This window comes from Manis javanica, chromosome 14 (genome assembly GCF_040802235.1).
Source record: "Manis javanica isolate MJ-LG chromosome 14, MJ_LKY, whole genome shotgun sequence".
NCBI classification, from domain to species: Eukaryota; Metazoa; Chordata; class Mammalia; order Pholidota; family Manidae; genus Manis; species Manis javanica.
The window spans coordinates 89,663,129-89,689,279 of NC_133169.1; positions in this window are offsets into that span (position 1 = coordinate 89,663,129).

Below are 26,151 nucleotides of genomic sequence, written 5' to 3' on the forward strand. Positions count from 1 at the left end.
AACCCAATTTACACTTGTGTGAAAATGTGTATCTGTGGATTTATGAAAGGCACTGCAGAATGGTGACAAGGACACTGATGTGACAGGCCAGCAGAGGCGGATTCCAGGACCCGCTCACTTGCTGGCTAGTTGTGCTATATCGGGGGTAAAAGCTTCAGTTTTAATTCTGTAAAATTGGAATAATAGTATCTTATCTGTCTACTTCACAAAGTTGTCACGAGACTCAAATGAAATACTGTTGCTGAAAAAATGTTGAAACCTGTTGTATTATGCGATGTTGGAACATCAACAATGAAATTTTATTGCCCAAGTGTAATATGGCAAAAGAGTTGTTATAAAACAATGCAACAAAAATAAAAAACAATTTATCACCCCCTATATTTAAACTTGTTCTCACGTACAATTAATTATCCCCTATCTAATTTAACTGGGGTGTTCTACAAATAATATCTTGCTCCCAAAAGACAGACTGGAAAAATCAGGCTCTTGAGAAAAATATGTTCACATTCATGGGCTTCCACTGTCTAAGTCCTGTTGAGGAGGTTGGTGAAATGAGTGGAACTGGCTCCAGAAAGGTATTCATTGCAAATATTCTGTCTTCATGCTCCGATGTCCATTGAGGTAAGAGTCATAATGGTTAAAACAAAGGTTTTAGGGTACAAAAGACCTGGGTTCAATTCTTGGCTCTACTTTCAGTATGTGGCTCAAAACCAGGCTTAGGTGAAAGTTCCCAACAGGTGAGGGAAGCTTGCCAGGCATTCATTTCTCTTATGGGCCCTCAGTCACCTCAGTGTCACTTCTCTTGACTTGCTTAAAGTGTTGGTGCGGCCCTTCTGTCAGGACCCTCAGGACCCTCAGCTGTCGTATCTGCCAACACTTCCGCGTCCCTCACCAAGCAGCCACGGTCTGCTCCGTGCACAGAGTCGCCCCATCGCCATGGAAGTTTTGGATGTGCCACATGCTTTAATCCTCAAAGAACTGACTACTGGTTTGCAAACAGAAAGGGAAGCCTCATTAATTCGTCTCATTAATTAGCAAGGAACTAATAAAGGGAGAGTTTCAAATCAGTTAATAAGGCCCAGTTTTAATCATGCACTTGTGCTGTCATGCAAACGCTAGTAACAGGTAAGGCTAAAACCCAGTGTCAGAACCCTGGGTTCCTGCAGAATTTTTGCTCTCCATTTCAGCTTGACCAGACTCCTTCTGTTTTCCTGCTATGGTCATAGTGAGCCGAGGAATAGATTTACCTTGGGCATTTGCACACTGATGTCTGCATTTCAGGAACTGGTTTACACAAGCACACATTTTCCGCTGTACATCACGTTTTCTCTTTATACACCCTGCAAAGGTCCCTCCGTGACTAGTAAGGAGGCGAAAGAGCAGGTAGGAGGGAAGACAGAACAATGTCTTTTCTATTCTAGTGCTCTGGGGAGACTTCTGGAGGGTATATGCCTGGAAAATGGGGGTGGCCACGAGCAGACGGAACTCCGCTCTCAGGGGTCTCTGCTGCTCTGTGTCCTTCACTTGCTTGCTCAGAGAGGGTTAAGGTCCTGCTACCAGGCACAGCGGCGGCAGCCTCCTGGGTTCAAATCCTAGTTCCGCTATTTGCCGGCTCTGTGATCTTATGCATGTTCTTTAATCGCTCTTTATCTTAATTTCCTCATCTGTAAAACAGAGATAATAATAGTGCCTGTCTCAGAGGGTCATTGTTGGGGTTAAATAAATTAATTATCTATGTTTATATCTATATTATTTGTATCACCTCTACATATTATCTCTATCTACATATCTTTAAATAGTGGCTGGGGATTGTAAGAGTTCAACTGATATTAGCTGTTAGTATTACTCCCTGCTAGAAACTGTGTTGATACTAAAAAATTGTAGTCCTGTAAATCTTAAAGACAGAACTCTGATAAATGTATCAATTCATCAGGGTTAATAATAGGCTTTTTATTTTTGAAATTAACAAAGGCATTGAGGTTACAATCTTGTCGGCCATGACAAGTAGCTCCAACTCGGAAGGCTGATTGATGCCTGGAACTGGTTTGGGAGACACAGAAACCAAACTATATTTAATGGTAAAGAAAATAAATGCTATTATATATCTGCTAAATAACCCATCCTTTCCAAATGGAAAATATAAGTCATTTCAGTCTGCCACTGCATTCAACCAATGCCATTGGAGCATCACAAATGGGACGTAATATGAAAGTATACACACAATGTACTGTTCTAAATTCAAAGAGTGCCTTTCTCTTACATGGCTATTCCCTGAAATTTTCCAGAGAGATGATGCATAGAATGAGGTGGTTATTAAGCTAAAAATGAGCAAAAGTAAAACAGAGGAAGGGCTACAAGAGATGACAGAGGTGAAGGGAAACCATTAAATATTTATAGGTAATAGGTGTAGAGGGAAATTATAAAAAAAAATCACATTCGCTCTCTTACTTTAGAGGAAGACTAAACTATTGTGGTTTGGAGTTCACAGATAAAAATCGTAAAGAAACTAAGTAAACAGTTGTCCATAGATGAAAAACTTACATTTGCTTAACAGCCCATTGTTTAGCAATGCTCCAAAGAAAATTACTTTTGTGTAACGTAAATTCCTCACACTGCAGCCAAAGTTGACCTAAAGATGCTGTTGCAGGTACAGGAAAAAAACGCCACAACGCTAGGATTCCTGGGGAATGTGTTGGTTTTACTGTTGCTGTTTTTGCTGTTCTATTTAGTGTGGACTAAGAAGAAAATTTATTTCAAGCTTTTAATTCACAGACTGCTTTTGGGGGGAGTGGGTAAGGGAAGGCTTGGAAATACAGTAGAGGGAAAATATTTTAATCTTTGAACAATTCAGGGATCTCCAGGACTACAAAGGTGATTAGGAGGAAGATGATTGCGACCGGCAGGTCCCGGAGGTAGGGAAAGTGAGGAGAACTGGCCTCAATCTTCATTCCTGCCACATCTGTCTTGGAAGTAGTGCTTTTTACGGGAGGGGAGGGGCAGTAAGATGCTCAGTATCAGAGCCTTTCTTCAGGAGCTAAGAAAATGAAAAGAGAAAATGCAGTTCTAGTAGATTTGAGGGTTGTGACACTAGTTCTGATTCAGAACTAATGTCACATTAGTGACACAATTTGCATGTCTTAAAATTCACCCCTGTAAAGTACAATTCAGTGGTTTTTTGTATATTCACAGAGTTGAGCGACCACCACCACAATTTTAGAGCATGGTCATCACCCTAAAAAGAAACCCCATATCCATGAGCAGCCACGCCCCATCCCTGTCCCAACCTCAGGCAACCACAAAGGTACTTTCTATCTCTATGGATTTGCCAGTTCTGGATGGTTCACATAAATGGAATCATACAAAATGGGGTCTTTCGTGATCTGCCTCTTTCCCTTTGCATAAAGTTTTCAAGTTTTTCCGGTGTTGTAGGACACTCCAGCACTTCTTTTGTTGATGTGTAATATGCCTTTACATGGATATAATATATTTTGTTTATTCATCAGCTGATAGACATTTACTTCCACTTTTTTGGCATGACGAATAATGCTTCTGCGAATGTTTGTGTACCAGTTTTTACGTAGACACCTTTTCATTTCTCTCAGGTAGATACCTTGGAGTGCCATTGTTGGGTCATTTGGTAACTTTGCTGACCATTTCGAGGGACTGCCAGACTGTTTTCCAAAGTGGCTGCACTATTTTACATTCCCACCAGCAACGTCCCAATCTCCATATCCTTGTCCAACACTTGTTATTATCTTTTTTTTTTTTATCATGGCCATCCTAGTGAGTGTGAAGTGGCATCTCATTGGGATTTTGATTTTCTTGATCCTGATGACTAATGATTTTGAGCATCTTCTCACATGCTAATTGGCCACTTGCATATCTTCTTTGGAGAAATGTCTAAATCCTTTGCCCATCTTAATACTGGGCTATTTGTTTTTTATTGTTCAGTTGTAAAAGGTCTTCATGTATTCTGGGTATAAGTCCCTTATCAAATATACATGATATGTAAGTATTTTCTTCTATGCTTGAGGGTTGTTTTTTTTTTGGTTTCTTGAGTGTCCTTTGAGGCATACCATTTAAAATTTTGACGTTCAATTTGTTTACTTTTTTGATTGCTTGCACTTTAGGCGCCCTATGTAAGAAACTGTTGCCTATTCCAATACCACAAAGATTTCCACTTACATCTTCTTCTAAGAGTTTTATAGTGCTAGCTCTTATGTTTAAGTCTATGAACCATCTTGAGTAATTTTATGTGCGATGTAAAGGAGGGGCCAACTTTATTCTATTGCATGTGTATATCCAGTTTTTCTAGAATCACTTAGTGACAAGACTATTCTTTCTTCATTAGTTCAAATTCTTCAAAAATTATAGCCATAATTCAGCCATAAAAAGAAAAGAAATCCTACCATTTGCAACAACATGGATCTAGAGATTATTATGCTCAGTGAAATAAGCCAGGTGGGGAAAGACAAATACCATATGATTTCACTTATTTGTAGAATATAAAAACAAAGCAAAACAGAAGAAACAAAACAGCGTCAGACTCATAGACACTGAGAAGTGACCAGTGGTTACCAAGGTTGGAGGGGGAGGGGTGGGGACTGGGAGGGAGAAGGGGGGGATAAAAAGGCTCAATAATCTGCAATCACAATATAAATTGATCACAGGGACTGTTGAACCACTGTGATGTACATCTGAAACCAACATAAGGTTGTATATTAATGATACTTCAGTAAAAAAATAAAAAATAATTTAGCTAAATATTAAAAAATCAACTATAAAACCTATCTCTGTGATACAGAAAATTAATTTTATGGATTTTTTTCCCCTCTCTAGTGCATTGTTTGGCTTTGGGCCAAACAGTGGATGCATTCATCCACTTGTTTCATTCCTTTTTCAGTGATGTGTTGAATGTGTATTGAGCAGCCCTGGGCACACTGTGGGGTGGATTTAACTTAACCTGAGGCTAGTTCCCCTCTTGGTAGAGAATGACACAAGGATGTGTAAGACAAGGGACGAGGGCAGTAGATGGTCGATTCCATTGCTTCTGGCATTTTTGGTCATTCTTCGCTTCCAGTATTTCTTAATGTTTCATGGTCTTCAAACTTGCTGTTCCCCTCTAGGTGAAATGCTTTCCCCCTTTCTCCGCCCCCGGTTAACTCCTACTCACTTCAGCCCTCAACTGAACCATCATTGCTTACTCAGGGAAGATTTCCTGATCCTCTAGATGGATTTCTTCTGTTGACCAATGCGCAAGACCCTCTACTTCAACTGGGTGGTACTTTCCATAATGGTAAGGTAATGATTAGTTGGGTACTTAGGGGCTCAATGCATACCCCTTCTTTTGTGATAGCTTCTCCAGGGTGGGCACCATGTCTATCTTCACGCTCACTAGTAGGACTTGAGAGAGCAGACTCCAGACTCAGCAGACAGGCCTGGTAAGATCTCAAGTATCATTAACCACTATGAATCTCTATTTCCCCATCTATAAAATGGGGATAATAATGGCACCTACTTCACAGGGTTTTTTGAGAATTAAAGAAAAATAGCATGTTAAGTGCTCAGCATGGTGGTTGGCACATGGTAGTCAGTTGGCCAAAATAGACTCAATGAATGAATGCACCAGCCCTGTGGGTGCCACTCCCAGTGGACCTGTGTGGGACGAGTACACTTCCCACGGGGGCTGGGTGAGAAGGGTGAATGACTGGGCACCACAACAACGCCTTACTAACATTCTGGAATCGGAGGCATTGACTCAGCATCCTGGGTAGAGGTCAATCACTCTTATAAGGGAGGCGGGATGTCTCTCTGGGGTATTGCACATAAAACCATTAAAAACGATTAGCCATACTGCATTTTTGTCTTTCCACAGAGGACCAAGCATCCAACCTGGCTAATTTAAAGAAACACTTTTCTGTGCCAACATTATTATAATTAGTGTTTAGAACAGTGTTCAAGTGGGGAGGCTCTGGAGCTAAGTTGCCTGGTTCCTATTACAGCTCCTCCACTGAACCATTTAGGCAAGTCACATAACCTCAGTGAGCCCCATCTGTAAAATGGAATTATTAGTCATATCTCCATTGTAGGGTTGTTAAAAGGGTTCAGTTGCACATATAGCACTTAGCTCAGTGCTTGGCGCATTCCTTGGGTGGGGAACTTAAGTGACTTCCAGCTGTTTGTGTTGGAAAAGGTTTGGTTTCTGATAATGAGAGATCTAAATCCCGAAGAAGTAATTTCATTAAACTCTTGTCCATCTTCAAAGGAGAATGAGAAACAAACGGCATATAAAACACCCATTTAGTGCCATTTTATTGTAAGCTACAGTTAATCAGATTGCCAAATTTTCCATTCATTCCCGAGAAGTCATAATTAGGAAAACAAACCCTCTCTCTGTCTCTCTCCGTGTGTGTGTGTGTGTGTGTGTGTGTGTGTGTGTGTATTATTTGAGGCTGGTTAAAATTCAGTCAACTTATTTTGGTCTGAATTTACAGAACATGAAACAACTCAATCACCTGAGTATTTCAATTGTTCTAAATTAAAAAGTCAGTTTCCATTCATATTATTTCTGATTCTCAGAGAAATTTCTTTTGCTTTAGTTCTTCCTTCTAAGGCAGTGACTTCCACAGACATTTTTCTCCTCTATCTTGGCAGAAAGCTGAGAGCTCTGCCCCTTTTTCTCTTTCCTTCCTTCTCTCCCTCTTTCCTCTCTGCCTTCTGTCTTCTCCTGTAAAGTGACAGCATTACACCTCTGTGTCAAATGGGGAGAACTGAAAGGCCATCGACTTCACAGGGCTGTTGGGAGAATTAAAGGGGATGCGTTGATTCCTTAGGGCAGCTCCTAGCCTGTAGTAAACACATCTGCACGTTATGATTTGTATTCTATTTGGAAAAGGCAAGTTATTTATCCCTTTCTTCTTCTGATTTTGTCTTTTCAAACTCAAAGTCTTGGGAACAATTTGCCTACATTTCTCCCCTAGTTCTTTCCATGGAGGTTGGCTGGCAGCTTTTGGTAATAGGAGGGTGTCAGAGCCGCTAACAGATGATTTGCGTATGAGGCTCTTCAGGAGCCAGGCACGGGCCCAGCGTCTCAGATGAGAATTGGTTCCTGGCTGGGATGGGCCTTTGGCATTGATTAGCGTCTGCCTAGGGCCTGGCTGCCGTTGTCACGTTAGACCTGTCCCAGGGGTGCTGGGGCGATGGCCTTTGCTGTGTGGCACATGGGCTAAGGCAGGCTCAGAAGCAAGAGCTGTTTCCATAGGGACTGGCCAACACTCCCAGGGTCAGTCGTGAGTGCCTGCAGCCTTGTGCACCATATGAAGTGCATCACATGGCTCTCTGAGAATCAGTGTTCCAAATGAATGCACAGAGAAGGGCCAAACGGAGCTCCTTCTCCTCGGATGGCCAGCTGTCAGGCGGACTGCATCCTTACCGCAGTCCGCCTCTCTAGCCCTGAGGATGCAGGGGACACAAAGAGTAGGAAAGAGGCTGGCGCTCTCCTCTGAGTCTTGCCCCAAGCCTTACCGGGGAGAGCAGCGGCCCTTAATCTTCAGAGAGCATATGAATGCCTTGTTAAATACAGATTTCCAAGACCCTCCACTGGAGATTCAGACTCAGGAAGTCTAGGGGGAGACCAGGAAACTGCTCTTGAGAAGTTCCCAGGTCTGGCACTTCCGCAGTCCCTTCCTGGCTTGTGGCCTGTCCCCTGTCCCCTCTACCAGGGTGGAGGCTATTGGGAGGCAGGACGGGGTCTATGCTTCCTGCTGCTGTATCCCTGTGGCCTGCCCCTGAGGAAGAGAGGGAAATGCAGTGTAGCATCTCCCAAACCTCAGTACGCACACCAGTCACTTGAGAGCTTGTTAAAAAGCAGATTCCCATTCATTCAGTCTGCAGCAGGTCCAAGAGTCTGTGTCTCCCACTGTCTCCCAGGCAATGCTGCTGGGTGTTGCCACTCTGAGTAGGCAAGGTGGGGTCCCTAAGGTGCAGTGGGGTCAGACCACCTGGACTGAACCCTGGTTTCACCCCTTGCTCATGGGAGACCTGGACCTTCCCTTCTCCTGCAACGGGGCCGACGACAGACAGTACTTCCCTCAGAGGGTCTTCTGGGCACCCAGGAGGTAACACACGGGCAGTGTTCAGCCACTCACTCATCTGGCGGGTGCTCAATGAACATTAACTCTTATTATAATTATCATGAGTAATACAAGAAGATAAATCTTGGCTCACAGCTTAAACTCTGGCATGTGGGCAGTGCACAAGGGTCATCATCAGACTGCCTGGGTTTACACCCTGGCTCAACCGTTTATTAGTTGTATGACCTTGGGCAAGTGCCTTGACCTCTCTAGGCCACAGTTTTCTCATCCTGGTTCTTGGGAGGATGGGACAGTAATATATCCAAGCTCCTCACTACTGTACCAGGCGGCTGGGAGCCCCCTTCATGTTGTTATTATTATTGATCAGTTGAGACCAGAGAACTTTGATGTGAGGTTGTAAACTACTGAGACCTTTGGCTTGGCTGATCCTACTGGTCAGGTGCACCGAACATCCGTGATGGCCAGGTGCCAATGCAGCTACTGCCCACGAGCCCTTCCTTTGGTGTAATTGCAGCTGCATTTATTACATGCATGCCTCTGGCAGTTATTTGACATCTGTGCACCTCACTTTCCTGATCTGTGAATAGGAGAAAATAATAATAGCTGCTTCATAGTGTTATTTATAAGCATATACAGGAAAGAATAATTAAAACAGAGTTTGGCACATGGTTAGTACCCAATAGATGTTAGCTCTATAGAGATTATTGTGATTATTAGATTATTGTTACATTATAATAGAGTATATAAAGTAGGTGTTAGCTATGATAATATTGTATAGTTATATATTGTATAAAATGTATGCTATAATGATTTGTCTCATATGCTAACACTTATATTGTAACAGTTTGCATACTATTTTTGGCTGAAAATGTCTTTATTTTTTATAAATTTCAAAGCTGTGGTAAAATACACATAACATAAAATGTACCATCTTAACCATCCTCAAGTGTATAGGTCGATGGTGTTAAGCACATTCACACTGTTACACCCCGTCCCCACCACCCCTCTCCAGGGCTCTTTTCATGTTCTAAAACTGAAACTCTGTGCCCATTAAACAATAACTCGACAGCCTCCTTTCCCCCCAGCCTGGCATCCAGTGGCTTGCTTTCTGTCTCTATGAATTTGACTACTTTAGGTACCTCATATAAATGCAATCATACAGTATTTCTCTTTCTGTGACTGGCTAATTTCATTTAGCATAATGCCTTGAAGCGTCATCCATGTTGTAGCATGTATCAGAATTATCTTCCTTTTAAAGGCTGAATAATATTCAATTGTATCATAGACCACGTTTTGTTTATCCATCTGTTGATGGACACTTGGGTTGCTTCCACCTTTTGGCTATTGTGAATAATACTGCTGGGAATGTGGGTGTGCAAAAAATCATTAGGATGGTATTACTTTTGTGGTCACAGAAGTTGTGTCTGTTCTTATAACTTCTGATCCTTCTCAGAGATGTTTCCGCTTATACAGTCACACCCCAGGTTAAGGAGAAAGCCAAGAAACAAATAAGCACAGAAACTTCTCCCATTTATTTGTTAATGCTGTTATCTATTTGCTTAAGCCCAATATCTCTTTAATCATCTACTATGTGCAAGGTTCTGTGCCCGATGACATAGGACTTGGACAGTGTCCAATATTCTAGTTGGTATAGAAAAATTTTATATTCACAGTGACTTTTCTTCTTTCTCAGATGGCTAGCTGGGAGCTCAGAGTTTAGGTAAAAAAGCCCCCTTCCCCTGATATTTGGATAGAATTCCAGCCTCAGGCATGCTTAGAAAATTTGCCCAAGTCCCAGATGGAATAGCCCTCTCTGATGAGGCAGTTTTTCTACCCAAAGGGTTTCAAAATAGTCTCAGTCAGGACTTTGCAAGAGTTGGGGGTCTGTAGAGGTAAGACCTGTAGTCATACTTCTTTCACTTGGAAATATATTTAGGGAGGTTTTTTTTTGGACAGATTATTTTGATTTAACTTTAGACAAACCATCCACATAGACGCCCATACAAAAGCACTTTCCAATCTGGTGTCTTAGAACTCATGGGGTGGGGTGAGCTGGCCTGCTGTGGCGGGACCCAGGCCTCTGGGGAGGCCCAGCGGGTCAGGGCGCTCAGGTCAGACTGCCTGGGTAGGAGCCCCAGCTCCCTTCTGGGGAGTGAGAACCCAATTCAGGCCTTAATATCTGAAGACCTGACTTCTCTAATTTGAAATTTCCCCATTAGTAAAATGAGGTAAACCATAGTTCCCAGCTCATAGAGTTGTGCCGATTAATGAGCTAATACCTATAATGCGTCCGCTTGTCACGGGGCCTGCACAGAGTAAGTGCGCATTAATGTTTGATATCCACCACAAAACGGAATGTGCTCCCTGCTCTCCGCCTGCACCTGCACAGACCAGTGTTCATGCCTCAGCTATGCCACGGGGTCCTCTTCCTCGGGATCTCCGCCTCTCCTGCCCTCCCACCCTGACCCCTGGTGCCTTTCTGACCTTATTCATTCTTCATCTCCCATCATAGATATTTTCTCCAAGAAGCCTCTTTACTCCCAAGGCTGGTTATGTGTTTCTTAATTGAGCTCCACCAAAACCCTGCACGCAGCTCTGCCAGGATGCCCGCCACCTCGGACTGTCGTGTGGACCCAGTCACCCTCTCACATTAACCCAGCGCCCCATGAGGCCAGGGCCTGTCCACCCGGGTCTCTGTGGGATCTCAAGTGAAAGAAACTGATGAAGCACAGACCTGGATGTCTGACGGGAGCTTCTGCTGAAGGACTTCTACTTTGAACAGCCAATCTCAGGCGCCTTGGCGACCCCCAAGTGCAGTGTACCTCGTGACCCTCCCTCACAGCGTGTCCTGGGAAGGGTCTTAGTTCCCAAGAGGAGCGTCTACCTTTTCCAGCAACATTTCATTGGCTACCAAAGTGTAAACATGTGGTAAGACTGATTCAGCTTCTCTGGATTCTGGTTCCACTTTAGGATAGAGTGAAGATTCTCAGAGTGTGTTCTCGTCTGGGACCACTGGCCGGAGGCTCTGTCCACAGGAGACCAGACTGACTTGCCTTTTTTCTTCTTCAAACCACTGTCTCAGTCCTGTCAGTCATTCCTTGTCGTGGCATATTTGCCTGCGTTTCATTCCAAATGAATTGTAATTAGCTCTTGGGCTTTGCTGGGCGGGTGATTTATCAGAAAGACTATGTTTTCGGTGATAAGATATTTCCGTGCTATTTCTATTCAATCCATCAACCTTCCTGCCAAATTAATTCCTTTTGGATTAAAGTAAGAATCAGGGATATAATAGTAAACATTTATTAAGCATTTCTCTGTGCCAGGCACTTTGTGAATGCTTTACATGGATATCTCATTTAATTTTTACAACCTCCTTGTGAAATAGAAACTGTTGGCGTCCCCTTTGCAGTTTGGGGAACTGAGGCACGGAGAGATTAAATAATTTGTTCAAGGCACACAGAAAGAGTGACAAATCAGGAACTCAAACTCAGGTCTGCATGACTTCAAAGGCTGTGCTCTTAGCCAGGAGGCTCCATCACTGCCCTATAATTTTCAGTTATTATAATGTCCTGATTTGAAGGCACCAGGTACACTAAAAAATATACACTTTGTACCCAAAGTGACTTAGCTACTGCAATCTTACTAAATCCAGGCATATTATATTTGTCTTTTGTTTGAAAGATAAATGGGACAGAAATACTTCATTTCCTCCTCTTCCGTTTGGAATCAGGAACTGTTTTGTTTGTTTTGGATAAATGTAAGAGGTTCTGAGACCGTCAGTGGGTGGTAAACTGGACTGGCACCCAGCCAGACAAGATTAATCTGATGATTTTATTTTTATGAGAGCCACTTTGCTCCTTTCTGATGCCAGAGCTGACTGGCTGGCCTAACCCATACCAGGTATTTAGCAAAAATATTCTTGGATGCGAGAGGGATTGGAGGGGCAGTGTGGATAGCTCTGCATGTGAATCCATTTCAGATATTGAACAATATACTCTGATATGCTCTCTAAACAGCCTGCATTGCTCCAGTTTGTGTGTGTGTGTGTGTGTGTGTGTGTGTGTGTGTTAAGTTTAAGATTGGAGAGAAATGGGAGAGAGGTTGGAAATCAGTAATTCCCACTTTCACTTTCAAAGTAAATTCTTGTGATTTGCCAAATACAGAAAATCAAGTTCCATAAATTGGAACTTGGCTTTTATGTAAAAACCATAGTAGAGGAAGAACTTAATAATGTTCAGGAGGAAACAGTAGGGAATAATTATTTAAATCTCATATTAATTCATCAAATACTGGGGTTATGAAGGTCAACAAAACCCCTGCCTCCGCTAAGTGTATAGTCTGTTTACAAACACTTAGAGGTGGTGCACAATATTAACTTAACATGGAAACATAAGGAAGCCACAACTATGTCACAGGGATTGTTAACACAAGGTTGGATGAGGTGCTTGGCTAGAATATGCAATGGAAGAAACAGTATTCTCTTGCTTTTGGTCTACATAATCTGGTAGGAGGAAAGCTTTTCTGGACTCAGTTAGCAACCATAACTGATATTCTACGGCTTTTTCTTTTTTCTATATAACTTGATAAATTCTTAATTTGCTCTGATCATTCAAAATATGGGAAAAAATACGAGGAGTTACCATTGTTTGTTTTTCCTGTGAGCTGAGCAACAGGCCACTGATTGATTATGTGGAAAGGATGAGAACTTGGGAGAAGGTGACCTTGCCACTAAGCCAGGTGATTCCAGGCACCCGCACGTGGGTCCCAGGTTCTGGGAAGATCACTTTCAAACGACGTGGGCAGGCTTGTTATGGGCAAAATTTCTTAAAATAAATCTAGCTCAAGAGACTTGTAGGTATTAAAGTTTGTAGTTCTGACCACCGACTTGTGAATCATTTTAATGAAGGGGAAAGGGAATGTTTACAGCAGGCACAGTGAACAGATTAACCTCAGATGCCAACTCAGACTGGTTGGTAGCAGGAGCTAGAATGCTATTTGAAAAAGATTCTGAGCCTCATCTAGAATACCACTGATAACAGACTAAATGCTAAATACACTGGCGTCAGAGTCAAATCCCCTTATGTAATGTAACTCCCTGAGTGTTTGACTGAACTAAGATTCAGAATAATCTTAATATGCTAAAACAGTGACTCAAAAGCAGCAAGATGTAGGCTAATGGGAATAACTATCTATTTTTGCATGTAAATTCAAAATTCAGGGACAGGTTACATTCTGAGGTTGGGGAATCTTGGCTTGGTGGCAGTTCAGGAGAAAAGATTTGACCCTAAACTCTACATGACTCAATAGGGCAGTATTTTGTATGGCTACAAAATATCCTAGAGCAATGGTTGGCTGCTGGAATTGAGCAGGTTAGCCTAACATCAGCCACTCCACTGGAACTGAATTTTTGTGTCTCTTCTTTCTAGCTAGTACACATGACGTGGATGAACCCCAGCCAGGTTCCTGGAGTTGGACATTTTCTCCCTCCGAAAACAGAAAGGAGTACGTTCATCTAGAAACAAAGAGGGAACACGCCTAGGAAGACCAGGAACTCCGTCCTTGAAACAGGCCAGATATAGAATTAGTTAAAAAAAAAAAGAAAATAAAAAAGTGTATCAAATGATTTTTGCAAATACATGGGTTTTTGAAAAGCTTGAGATGTGTTTCGTCCCCAAGCACTCTACCCTTAAGCACACCCACACGCACTTCGGGAAGGATTTCGTCCATGTGGTACATTTATTGGCAGTTAACTCATCAAAATTATGTTGTGTCAGAACCATTGGATTTTCAACTTGCCATTGAAGTTGTTCCAAAAAAGCTCCTCGAAGCTTATTTTCTTGAGCTAGGATACGGAGTTTGGTAAAAGGAATAAACAGACAGTGGAATTTTCTATTTGAATTCAACACAGAGGGAACTCTCAAGAATTTAAGCTTGTTGGAATCTGTTCTTTAAAATCCAGGTTGACCTGTGCCGCCCTCTTGTAAGGATGATGACATGATGATGACTGTGGTTATTCAGCTGATTGTGTTTGACTTATTTTTTTTATTGTTCCTGGAACAAACTTTTTCCTAGTAATTATGCTGCAAAAAATAGAGCAGGCATTAGACCTGGAAGAGAAAGTTAGGAGATAGGGATAGCTGGGCTAAAAGCATCGGCACACCAAGTCTGAAGGCAGAAAACCTAGTCTTTGAATAGATGTTCAAAGTCAAAGGCATCTGATTAGCCTCACTTAGTCTCCTTGCAGGAAGGCAAGTTCCAGGGCTGGGAAGCCAACAGTTGGTCTGGTCACTCCTGCCCAGGGGTCATCTGTTTGACATCCAACTCACAGGAGGCAATGGTGACCTGGTGTAACCTAAGATAGTAAATGCGGCTTGGAGCCCAATTTCCCAATGGCTATGTAGTAGACAGGTGCTGGGTTTTTTTTGACTAATTTTCATATACTCCTAATTTAATTGTTTTCCCATCACAAATGTGAAGAAAGACTAGAGGAATATTCCCTGGCCTCCTGCATACATAAGTAGATTTAACCCATGTGTAGACTTGAATCACAGGTTTGGTCTCATGAAGACATGCTCTCGTGATTGGTCACAGGCCTGTTTTGAGCTCAGTACCCCAGCTGCCTTCTGACTCATGGATGATGACTGAGAGGGGCAAGTGCTTTATTTTCTAGTCTTCGAATTTACTTCTCTCAGGCCATATTTGAGGAGAGGGCTGTGAAGAATTTTATGCTGAGCTTCATGATAAATGTTGGAGAATAGGTGCCAAATCTGAAGGAAAGCTATAGGGAGCTGCAAATAATAACTCGGGTATTTTAAGTGGAAGCATAATGAAGGGCCAAGGAGTAATATTTAAGTGCTGGATGGCAGGGCAGAGAAGACGATTCAGCATCTCATTGTTGGTTTCGTAGTGTATTATTACTGCAGAGGAACAGTCAGTCCAAACAGGCCATGCCTCTTCTCCTATGCTTTTCCAGCCAAGAAACTTTGAACATTTTTTAGTAATAAGAAGCCATCCCTGTAAGATGTAAGCTATAATAGGCACAGGCAAGTTGCAAGTTCATGACTGTGAGGCGTTCATTTTCCTAAGCATGTCATAAAAAACATACCTACCCTGGCAATTCTTTATCATATACTAGCTCTGTGTGCCTTTCTGCAATTCCAGTACTTTTGATTCAGCCAATGGAACTGTTAAATTGGCTCCAACATTTTGTAAAATAGCAAGGGTGGTTTTGATTTTGAAAACAGAAATGTAAATACTCAGTCCAGGGGAGTCCAAGGGAGGAAACGAGACATTTTTAGATGCCCGAAAACCACTATCTCAGGAAGAAACTTCCTAGGGACCTGGCTAAAGCAGGCTTACTTCATGAACAATTTCTAAGAGCAATTAGACTCAAACTTTAAAAAAAATTCCTGAGTTCTCTTTACAGGCTATGGTTCTCTTGTCCTTCGTTGCTGTGGTCACTAACTGCAATCCCGTTTGGGCAAAGGGTGACCGATAAGTAGTAGACAGAGGAAAGTTTCTGGTTTAACATCCTACACAACCAGAAAAATTCAGATTTCAAAGAGGTGGTTTTTTCCATATCATCTAATGAATACTCTGACCATCATGGTGGTATTCTTTGAATAAATAAAGAGGATTATACTGTTTTTAGGAAATTACAAACCATATCACAATGGTAAAATTCAGTTTTGTATGTGATTGGTAGCCATCTCTTTTGTTGGCAAGATTTCTTTTTTATCTTTTTCTTTTTTTAGTGTCCAGAGAGTTTACCTTACTTCCCTTTATTTTTCCTTATCTCTGTCATTTCTTAGCCCAATTAAAAAAAACTCACTATATGTATCTCCTAGTCATTGTTTATTTTTACTTCAGTGTGCATTAACTCACTCTTTGAAGTACACATATAAACACAAAATAGGAAACTACAACCTATCCCCTAAGTATAGGGTAGATCTTTAGTACAAGGTTATTAGATCAAGTAGCACAAATAGGTCTAATGGAAGAAGCTAATTGGCTAGGAAGATTCCATTCATTCATTCACTTAGTGAATATTTATTGATCATCTACTATGTCCCAGACACTGCTGTAGGTGCTGAAGACTTTGAGATAGACAAGACAGGGTGTTTGTGCACATGTTGTTTACTTTCTGGGGGAGGGAGGCAGACAATAAGCAAACCAACCAACTGAACAAGGAAACCAAGAGAGTGCTGGGCAGCAGCTAAAATTAAATAAGTGATGAGATAACTGGGTTACAACTTTAGATTGTGTGGTCAGGGAAGACCTTTCTGAGGTAATTTAAGCTGATATCTTATTCCAGTTACAATGGTTGCATAATAAATTACCCATTAACTCAGTGGCTTTAAACAACTATTTATTGCACCCATGGATTCTCTGGATCAGGAATTCTGAGAAAGCATAGTACAAACAGCTTGTTTCTGTCTCCCCATATCTGAAGCCTAGCTGGAAGATTCCAAGGCTGAGACTTGCAACCATTTCAAGATTTGCTTAAATACATGTCTAGTGGTTGCTGCTGACTGTTGGCTGAGGTCTAAATGGGGACTGCTGGCCAGCACATCTACCCAGGGTCCCTCTAGGTGTCCTGCTCAACTCACAACGTAGTGGCTGGGCTCTGAGAGTGAGCACCCGAAGACAGTGAGGGAGCTTGGGAAAACGCTGTTATTTCTCAGGACCCAGCCTTGGAAGTCAGGTAGTGTCACTTCTGCCACACGCTACTGGTTAAGCCGATTAAAAAGTTCCACCTATTTTCATCAGAGATCAGCTCAGACCCATTACTTAATGGAGTAGTGTCAGCCTCACATGGCAGGATACGCACTGGTGTGGCCACCTTTGGGAAACCCAGTCTGCCACAGGTCTGAATGATAAGGAGGAATTTCGGATGTGAAAACCAGGGGGAAAAGCATTCCAAGCAAAGGCTGTAGATAGAAGCTAATGTGGCACAGATTTAAATGACAGAGGGAAGGATAGTAGGATATAAAGAACAAGGGAAGAATGGTACAATGTTAAGTTGGGAAGGTAGTCAGGGGCAAAATCATGAAAAGCTAAGGACTCCCTCTGCCTCATTCTAAAGGGGAAAGAAGATGGGGTTTGTCTTGCAGCTCATTCATCCCTTTGGGGAATCCCTTCCCCACTTTTCTGGGTCATCATGTCAGTTTGGGCCTATGCTTGTCTAGATCCCACAGTACTCTTTTTAGTGGGGCTCTCATTTAAAATTCTTCCAGGTCTTAATACTTCCTTTTCTAGATACTGGACATGGCAGGGAGAGGAATATAAAGAAGCATTGCTTTCTTTCCTCTGGCTTTTCAATACACGCCCCCCCCGCCACCCCAATGTTACCTAAATTACAAGTCAGTAAAAGTTAAGGGTCAAACATGGTAAGAATCATATGTGCCCTATAAGTCAGAAAAAGAAGAGATCAAATGTTTAACTAAAATGAATATGTCCCAGTGGTTTGGAAGGAAAATAGTTGTGTATTTATTTACATAAATGAACTACTTCTTTGTACAGAAATACTTCTGTATTGTAAGAAATGCCATAAACAAAGTAAGAAGATTAGTGATCAACTAGGGAGAAAAAAAATTTATTTTATTTTTCCCTAGTTTATTTTCCAAATGACTAAGTCTATCTTTATATACAGATAGCTTATACCATTCAGTGTACAAAATACAAAAAGAAGAAAATGAGCAAAGATTACAGAGAGGAGAATCACAGAAAAAAATTCAAGTGACCAATGATCATGAAAAGAGACTCAATGTCATCATAATAAAAGAAACACAAAGCAAAGCAACATACTTCACTAGATTGATAAAAACAATATCAAAGGAATAATTTTTATTCAACTGACAGCAATTACAATGTTTGAGAAAATAGTGTTGGTGAGAATGCAGGGGGAATATTGGCATCCCTCTATGCCACTGGTATAAACTTTTTCAGTGGGCACTGAGCAGTGTATGTTTCAAAGTTTGACATGCATATTTTCTTTGCTCTAGTGATTTTGCTGTTTGAAAACAATCTTGTGGTTATATTTGCTCCAAATGCAATGGTATATGTGTGAGGATGGAGATTTCTATATTACTTATCATAGCAACAAATGGAAAGTATTAGATGGTCATCATTAGGAAACCAGATTTACAAAAAGCACATGCAGACGTTTATGGACCTCTGAAATAACATGTGGCTATTTGGAACAATGTGGAAGATAAAAAAAAGTGCTGAATTAGAGAGTTGCCTAAAATGTATTAAGTGGAAAATTAAAGATGGCATAAATGAGATATTGTTTGAAAGACTTTTGAGCACAAACGTATGTCTTTTATATACACATGACCCAATTTCTGGAAGGATATATAGTTTATGAAACTTTAATAGCACTTTTTGGAGTATGGAAAGAATCCAAAGGTAAAACATTCCGTAAGGTATGTGCCCCCCTCACCCGTGCACGTGCACACACTCACGTTCTGTAGGAGTTAAGAGCAGAACACCAGCACAAGCATAGTACTAAGGAGAGTCTAGAAGTGAAAAAGAAAGCTCAGAAAGGTGGAAGGCAGCCTTCAGATTGAAAAAAAGCCATCATGGCTTTAATCTTGAGAATGAACGGCTTTTGGGGGTTGTTGTGATGAAAACGAATCTCAGAGACTTTTTGAGAGCAGCGAATGCACCGCCTCCTTCACCCTCTTTTCAACTTCCTTGAGTCATTGGGGAAATTCCTCCCCGTGGGGCTCTTGCAGTTAAGAGTTCTTTGTTCACAGCTTGGCAGCACTCTTTGAAAATGAAAATATGCCCTGTGACCCGGCAGTGCCATCTCTAGGTATCTACCTTAGCCATCTCCTGCTTGTGCTCAGGGGACCACGGTCACGAATGCTCAGTGCCGTAGGGCTTAGAATAGCCACACCGTGGAATGCCCCCAGGCCCAGCAGAATGGAAATGAATACATGTTGGTGGAATCATAAGAGGAGATGTCATATAGCTCTCACAAGGAATGACTAGATGTCCATCAACATGACAGGCGTCCCAGACCCATTTTGGTCTGAAAAAAGCAAGTTGCAAATACTATCGTACCATTTATGTAAAAAAAAAAAAAAAAATCTAACACCGTATTGTATAGTTTACATAAATTATGAATGTGTGTGTACATATGTACAAGTAGGGCGTAAACCTCTCTCCTTACCTCTGGAAAGAGGGTAAGGGACTGGGATTGAGGATATTGGTCAAGGGGATCTTAGCTTTATTTGCATTGTTTTAATTTTTTAAAAGGGGAATCAAGTCATATGCGTTACTTGTAGAATGAAAAAAAGTTTATTCTTAGCATTCTGCCCTGAGAAGTAAGATTACATTCCCCAAGCAGGGTTCTGTGGAATATGAGTGCCCTGTAGGTGGGTAGAGAATTGCTGAGCTCTAATGCTATTAATCATTACAGAGGTCAGAGACTGAAATAAAATTAGCTGTGACCTCAGAGGAAGCAGAAAAACTCCCAAACCTCTCCTCCCATCTCTGATCCCTGCCAGGACGGTTCTGAGGAGCCCCACCTGCTTTCCCTTCTCTTAGTTCAGTTACAATGTTTCTGTTAAACAACTATGTTCCAGGTCTCTGTAAGTAAGGCAGGGGCAAAGAATGATGCTGTCGCCTGTATATAAATTCAGGATTTCATAATCTAATAAAGGTTCAAAGGACTCTTGCCATGGTTCATGTGCCATATTAAAAGGTGAGATGAGATCTAAAGGGCAGCAGTTCAAGTCTCTCTCGATAAGCTTTTCTTCCCTGTTCCCAGCTTCATACTAACATAGGAAGTCATGGTGTCTCTTAGGAGTAGGTTGGCATTATTGGAAGAGATTATGGGCAGTTGTTTTAATTTTGGAGCTTTGTGAAAACTTTTCTAAATCAGGCTGTTCTGGAAGTCCTAAGAAGAGAATGGGGTCCCACGGAATCTGTGGAATTCCTTACAGTTCCACCAGCCTCTGCATGCTGTCTTTTAAATTTTCATTACCTGGCAATGCAGAGGCCACCAGGGAGAATGTGGCTTTTTAGCCAGATGGACTCCCATCTTCAAAAAGAGTTGGGTACCAAATAAGGCTGGGAAACACTGGTAAAACAAAGTCAGTATGCATTACGCCACCGCAGGACTCTTCAGAGCCTTTAGTATGTTAACACCCACCAGGCCTCCCCCAGAGGGCAGAGCAGATGCAGTGAATTTCCACACGGATTTGACCCTTTCTTCCCTTGCGTGCCCTGCAGCAGAGAGCACCTCAGGAACACAGGTTGGTAAACACAGGTTGATAAAAGGGAGAATTAGGAAGAGCCTACCTCACTCAGTGAAGGTGAAATCCCCAAATTGCCAACTAATGGGGATGCCTACTCGACTCGGTAACTCACTCTCACCCTGATTCTAGCAAGAGAAGGTAAGAACTTCATTCCACTCATACGAATGGCTGCTGTCCCGTCAAGCAGGAAGCCATGCCACCGGCAGGTGCTGTACCGCCCACCTGGCTGGCACACGGCGGGCACGCATCACTAGAGTTATGACCTTTGTTAAGGAGGTGAGGCAGGTAGCCACGGGGGCAGCTCTGCTCCGGTCGGGCGAGGCAAGTCGTGGGCAGAGAACTAAAATCCAGGTTTGGGAAGCTGTGGGCCTTGTGCGGAATTCGGTTCTGCTTGTTCTTGACTTCTGGGAGGTCACAGTGTCATCCTAGCCATGACTGACTTTGTCTGAGTTGTGTGGGACCCCATGATGACAAATTAGTGAAAAGCCTGATGCAATTATCCAGTTAATTTAGGTCAGGCACCTATGTTATCTTCAACACCACAAAAATGGCCTCATCTATTAATATGATGGCTGCGTAATAAAAAACGTGATGTAAGGCAGAGGGCGACTGGGTCCTCAGGTCTACATGTACGTGTTGACAATGAACAGTCCAGATAAACTGTGACAGGTAATGATTAACTTACAGTGTTTAAATATGCCTGAGCCAACTCTAAGAATGGCCGTCAGGGCAGTGGAAGCTTGAGGACTATTTCCAGTGTCTGTTTTCTTTTCTCCAGTGCCCCATGTTGGATGAAGTGCAGAGGCGTGATTCCCAGCACAGGGTCTGCAGTCGCCTCAGGCCCGCTGTGTACCACTAGTGGTGCACACTTGGACTTCTGGGCAGGATTCGTGTGCGTGCGTGTGTGTGAGAGTGCACACATGTGCCTCACAACAACAAACACCTGGTTTGTTGTGAGCAAGAGGGGTCAGCGTGGGGATGGAAAGTGCTGAGCCTAGCGCCTGGCCCAGAGCAAGTGCTCAGTGAGTGAAAGGGGTCACCCCCCCACCCCACCTTCATCATCACATCATCGTATTTACAACCAACTGCCTGGATAGGAGTGTACAACATCATTTGGCTTCTAGTTTGACAGAACTGTTAAATAGGCTTGGTAATAAACCTATTTAATCCTAGTCATTGATGAGAAGGTGGTTTTTTCCTTATTCTGTTCTGGAAATAGTTTTTTGTAAAGGTCAGGCTGTGGTGGTTTAGTTGTGTGGAGGGGGGAGGGGAAGACACAGGTTTTTATTCACATCCACTTGGGCTTGAATCCCAGCTCTCTTCCTGACCAGGGAAGTGACCTTGGGCAACAGGCAATATGCATCACCTCCCTGAGCCTCAGTGGCCTTGTCTGCAAAACGGGAGTAATAATTCCTGGGTTTGGGGGAGGATTAACTGTCAGATAATGTTTCAACAGTGCCAGGCACACAGAAGTCCGGTAAGTGTCATCCTAGTGGGAACTGGATAATCTCATGGGTATTTTAAGAGAGCATTTTACACAAAACACCTGGATGACAGGTCTGGTATTTCAGCAGACCTCAACAGCACAGCTAAATCACAGCTCCGGTGATCTGAGCCATGGGGAGGGTCACTGAACTCAGCAGAAAAAACCATGATGACGTAACAGAGCCAGGAGAATCTTGGGGGAATGCCTAAGGCACTCTGCTGACACAAGGTATCATTATTAGCGGCTAATTCCTAAAACAGGCTAAATCTATGGCTGGTGTCCCTCCAGGGTCGTTCTGGAGATTGTGGATGAAAACATCTGGGGAACATCCACAAACTGATTGCCTGGCTGTTCTCTGTTCCCTCATGCCGGTCCGACTGCTCCCTGGCATGTTTCCACGGGTCTCGCCTGAGCTCCCATCCCAGGGTGCGTGGCAGAAGCGTGACTGTGGGATGACAGTGTCTCAGGGCTCTGGTTTCAGCATCTCAGCTGCCAGCCAGGCCTCCTCAGGGCCTACAGGGCCAGCCCAACAGAGGGAGGACTAAGGAAGAGCGTGGAAAGGAGGAGGTGGCCTTTGGAGGAAGCCCCAGACTGAGGAGGGGTCTGGGGCAAGGGGCTGCTTCTGTACAAGAGGGGATGGGCAGGACTGACTGCCATGAGGTGCTGAGGGGGACAAGGATTATGTGTCCCTGCTGGTCCTGCAGTACTCGTGGTAGTGAACATGGGGAACTAACCAGAGTGCCCAGCATGAGGGGATGGCTTGGTAAGTAGAGATGCACCCATGCTATTGTAGAGAATCATCCAGCTGTGAGAGAGTTAGAGCTCTATCCCTTGCCTGGTGGGCGTCGGTGCTGTCAGGACAACAAGGTGCCCAGAAATGTATGTAAAAATAACTTCCATATGTGCGCAAATACAGGTGGCTTGGCTTCATTATTGCTGGTGTGCCGGGGACCGTGCCAAAAACTCCTCACGTGTTACCTAATCTGAATCTCACTAATAATAATGCCCCACGCAGGTATTATTATTATTCCCTGATCCTACAGAAAAAAAGCTTCCAAGGCCTAATGATGCCTGTGGACACACAGTTGTTAAGAACTTCAAACCAGAACTTCAGAAGCCAGAACTTCAAGCTGGGGTGCAGCCAGGGCTCTTGACCATTTTCCTATGTTGTTTCTCATATACGTTTGCATGAGCACAGAGAAAGCTGTGGAGGGATTTATATCAGAACCAGGCTGTCAGTGGTTAGTTGGAGGAGGTGAGGACATCCTCCAGTAATATGGGAACACTTTGTGATTTTCCATACTTTGATCTGCTATTACTGCAAATATGAAAAAAAATGAATGTGTATAAAAGGAGTGGAAACAAATGAAAACTTTGATTCGATAGGAAATGAGACTGTGGGCAATTGAAACCTTGAATTTCACTTATTATTTTAGTTTTGCCCTGGCAATAAAGTGGTTTTTAAAAGGGACTAACCCACATGGCTATCTTAGTGATATGTAGGCTGGTCTGGCCTGCTGTTCTCCAAGTGTGGTCTCTGGACCATCAGCATCAGCGGAAACCTACTAGAAATGCACATTTTCCGGGCTCACCCCAGATCTGTCAGAAACTTCAGGGAAGGGCCCAGTAATCTATGTCTCAACAAGCATCCCAGGTGGTTCTGATCCACTAAAGTTTGAAAACCACTGCATTCCACAAGCAACTGAACAAACCCAACGTTCCAAGGGAGAGGAAGTATTAATGAAGGTGGAGTTTTCAGAATGGACTTTTTGATAGTTTATCACCTTTGCAGAATGTATTTTTTATTTTTTGCCATCTCTGGAGATGCTCAAATCATTTGGGCCCAGTCCAGCCGTTGACCATGCATGGTCTCAAACGGTTCTGCCATTATTTCACATAAGTCATTGCACCAAATGCACAGGGAGATTCCACCACATTCCCCCAAGAGGGTCAGTAAAGGCCACTGCGTGAGAGTCACCAAAGTGGTAACGAAGTGGTTACCAGTTGTGAACTGCTGCTGCTTCAGATCACAGAACTGGCTCTGGGATTAGAATTTCTTGATTTGGTTGACCTCAGGGATCAAGTTAATCGGATAAGTGATCAATCTTTTCTTTAAGTGTTCTGGACACAGCCTTTTGAAGACCTTCTCTCTCCCACTAAAAAAGTAATAGAGGCTTACTGTAAACATTTCAGAAAATACAAGTAAATACAAAGAACAAAATGAGCATCACCTATGATTCTATAACCCAGAGGTAACCACTGTTAACATTAACTCTTCACCACTTGAAATATATCTTTCTAGGCCTATATCAGTGTGTACATATACACACTTTTAAAATAAAAATGTGATCACACATTGTCATATAATATGACTTGTTCACATAACAACACAACACAAATATCTTTCCATGCCAACAAAATTGATCTCATTTGTGGCTACAAAAACATTCCATTATATTGATAAAAATATTTAATTGAACTAGTTCCCATACGATGCAAATTCTAATGTTGACTATTACATGTGATCATAATTCATGTACATGTAGTATAAAACACTAGTCTGATGTTTTTTAGGCCAAATTATTAAAACCGGTGTTTCTGGGCTGAGGGGCTGTTAAGGATATTGATGTATATTGCTAAATCGGCCTTTAGAAATGTCCCAGTTCACACTCCTACCGGTTCTGTATAAAAGCGGCTGGTGCTGCAGCCCCCTGGTAACACTGGTGTTACCATTCCGCGTCCTTGCCAGTCTGACGGGGCCAAGTGTGTTTCCTCACTGTTTTATTGCAGTTCTTTGATTACTTGTTCGGTGGGCAATTCTCATATTTATTTGCTGGCCATTTAGAGTTGCAACGTCCATTCTTTTGATGATTTTCCTATTGGGTCAGGCTTTCCTTCACGTAATATACCTCACTGATCAAGCAGTTCCCCCGAATGTCTCCCTTTAGAATTACAGTCTGTAACAGCGATTACTGAGCAGTTATGTAAATAGCAGCAGTAATAATGTTAATAACAGCTACCGCTTTTTGGAGTATGCTTAAAATATTAACTAATTTAATCCTCACAATAACCCTACAAAATAGATGCCATTCTTAAGTCCATCTTACAGATGAGGAAGTGAGTTCCACACTGTAGTCCGTGGCTCACGTTCCAGGAGGGAACACGTGCAGCCGGGCTCCCAGAGCGCTCGCTCCTGCCCGTTGCACTTTCCTACCAGTCTTCCCACTGCCGCCACCACCACAGCACCATCACTGCTCCCCCCCACCATTGCTGTCGCCAGCCATCACTGTCACTATGGTACTATTCATTAACTACTTATATTAACAGACATATTCTGGTTACTAAAATGAATGCTTTTCTTTTTATTCAGCATTCATTCAACAAACGTTGCTTCTGTTGAGGGCCTCCTGAATCCTTGCCACTATTTTAGTTGCTGGAGATACAACAGCAAACAAAACCCACAAAGCTCCTTGGGCCCTGATGAAGCCAGCAGTTTAGTGGGGAAACAAAGTTACAGGCACAGTTATATACTATATACACAAAATCATATAAAGCGTGGCACTGGTCTCACCTTTAATATGCTATCCCCTTTAATCCTGTCACAACCACAGGAACTAGGTGCTATGATCGCTCTTAATTTTCATATTGGCAAAGAAGTTGAGTATCTTCCCCAGGGTCACTCGGACCGTCCCCCTTTAATATCTGGTACATCCGTCTTACAGTGAGGGGGGCACATCTGCATGTACCATGTTCCCAAACCATGTTCTCCTCTTTTTGAAGATGATGGCAGAGAGTTTTGTGAATAAAAATCTTTTTTTGTGGTTTGTAGCCCCTCTCAAATTAATCCACGCCAGGATGCTGTGGTCTCCTTCGTTGATGTCAAGAACAAGTATTGATGTACCTATGGAATTATTTAATTGTTTCTTAGACATTTCCCTAAAAGCTGAAGATGCTTAATTGAAAGGGGAGATGGTAAACATCTCTCCCTACACACGCTCTCGGCCTTTCTCTCTCATTTGTTTTAAAATGTATGTCAACTAGCTGAACCCGTTTGGCTGTGTCTGTTCAATTACTGGATTTAATTTGTGTTGTCTGACAGCTTTTCAAAAGAAAACAGTTTCACTGAATCCTCAGGACCCACACATAACACATGTGAAAGATAAAATAGAAAGAAGGCACCGCTCACCACAAAATACCAAGAGAGGCTTTTTCTCAAAAAAGTACATTTTCGAGGCCTAAAGTGAAATATACACTGCTTAATAAAGCCCATACTTGGGTGGAGAGTAAAGGCAAGTGGAACAAA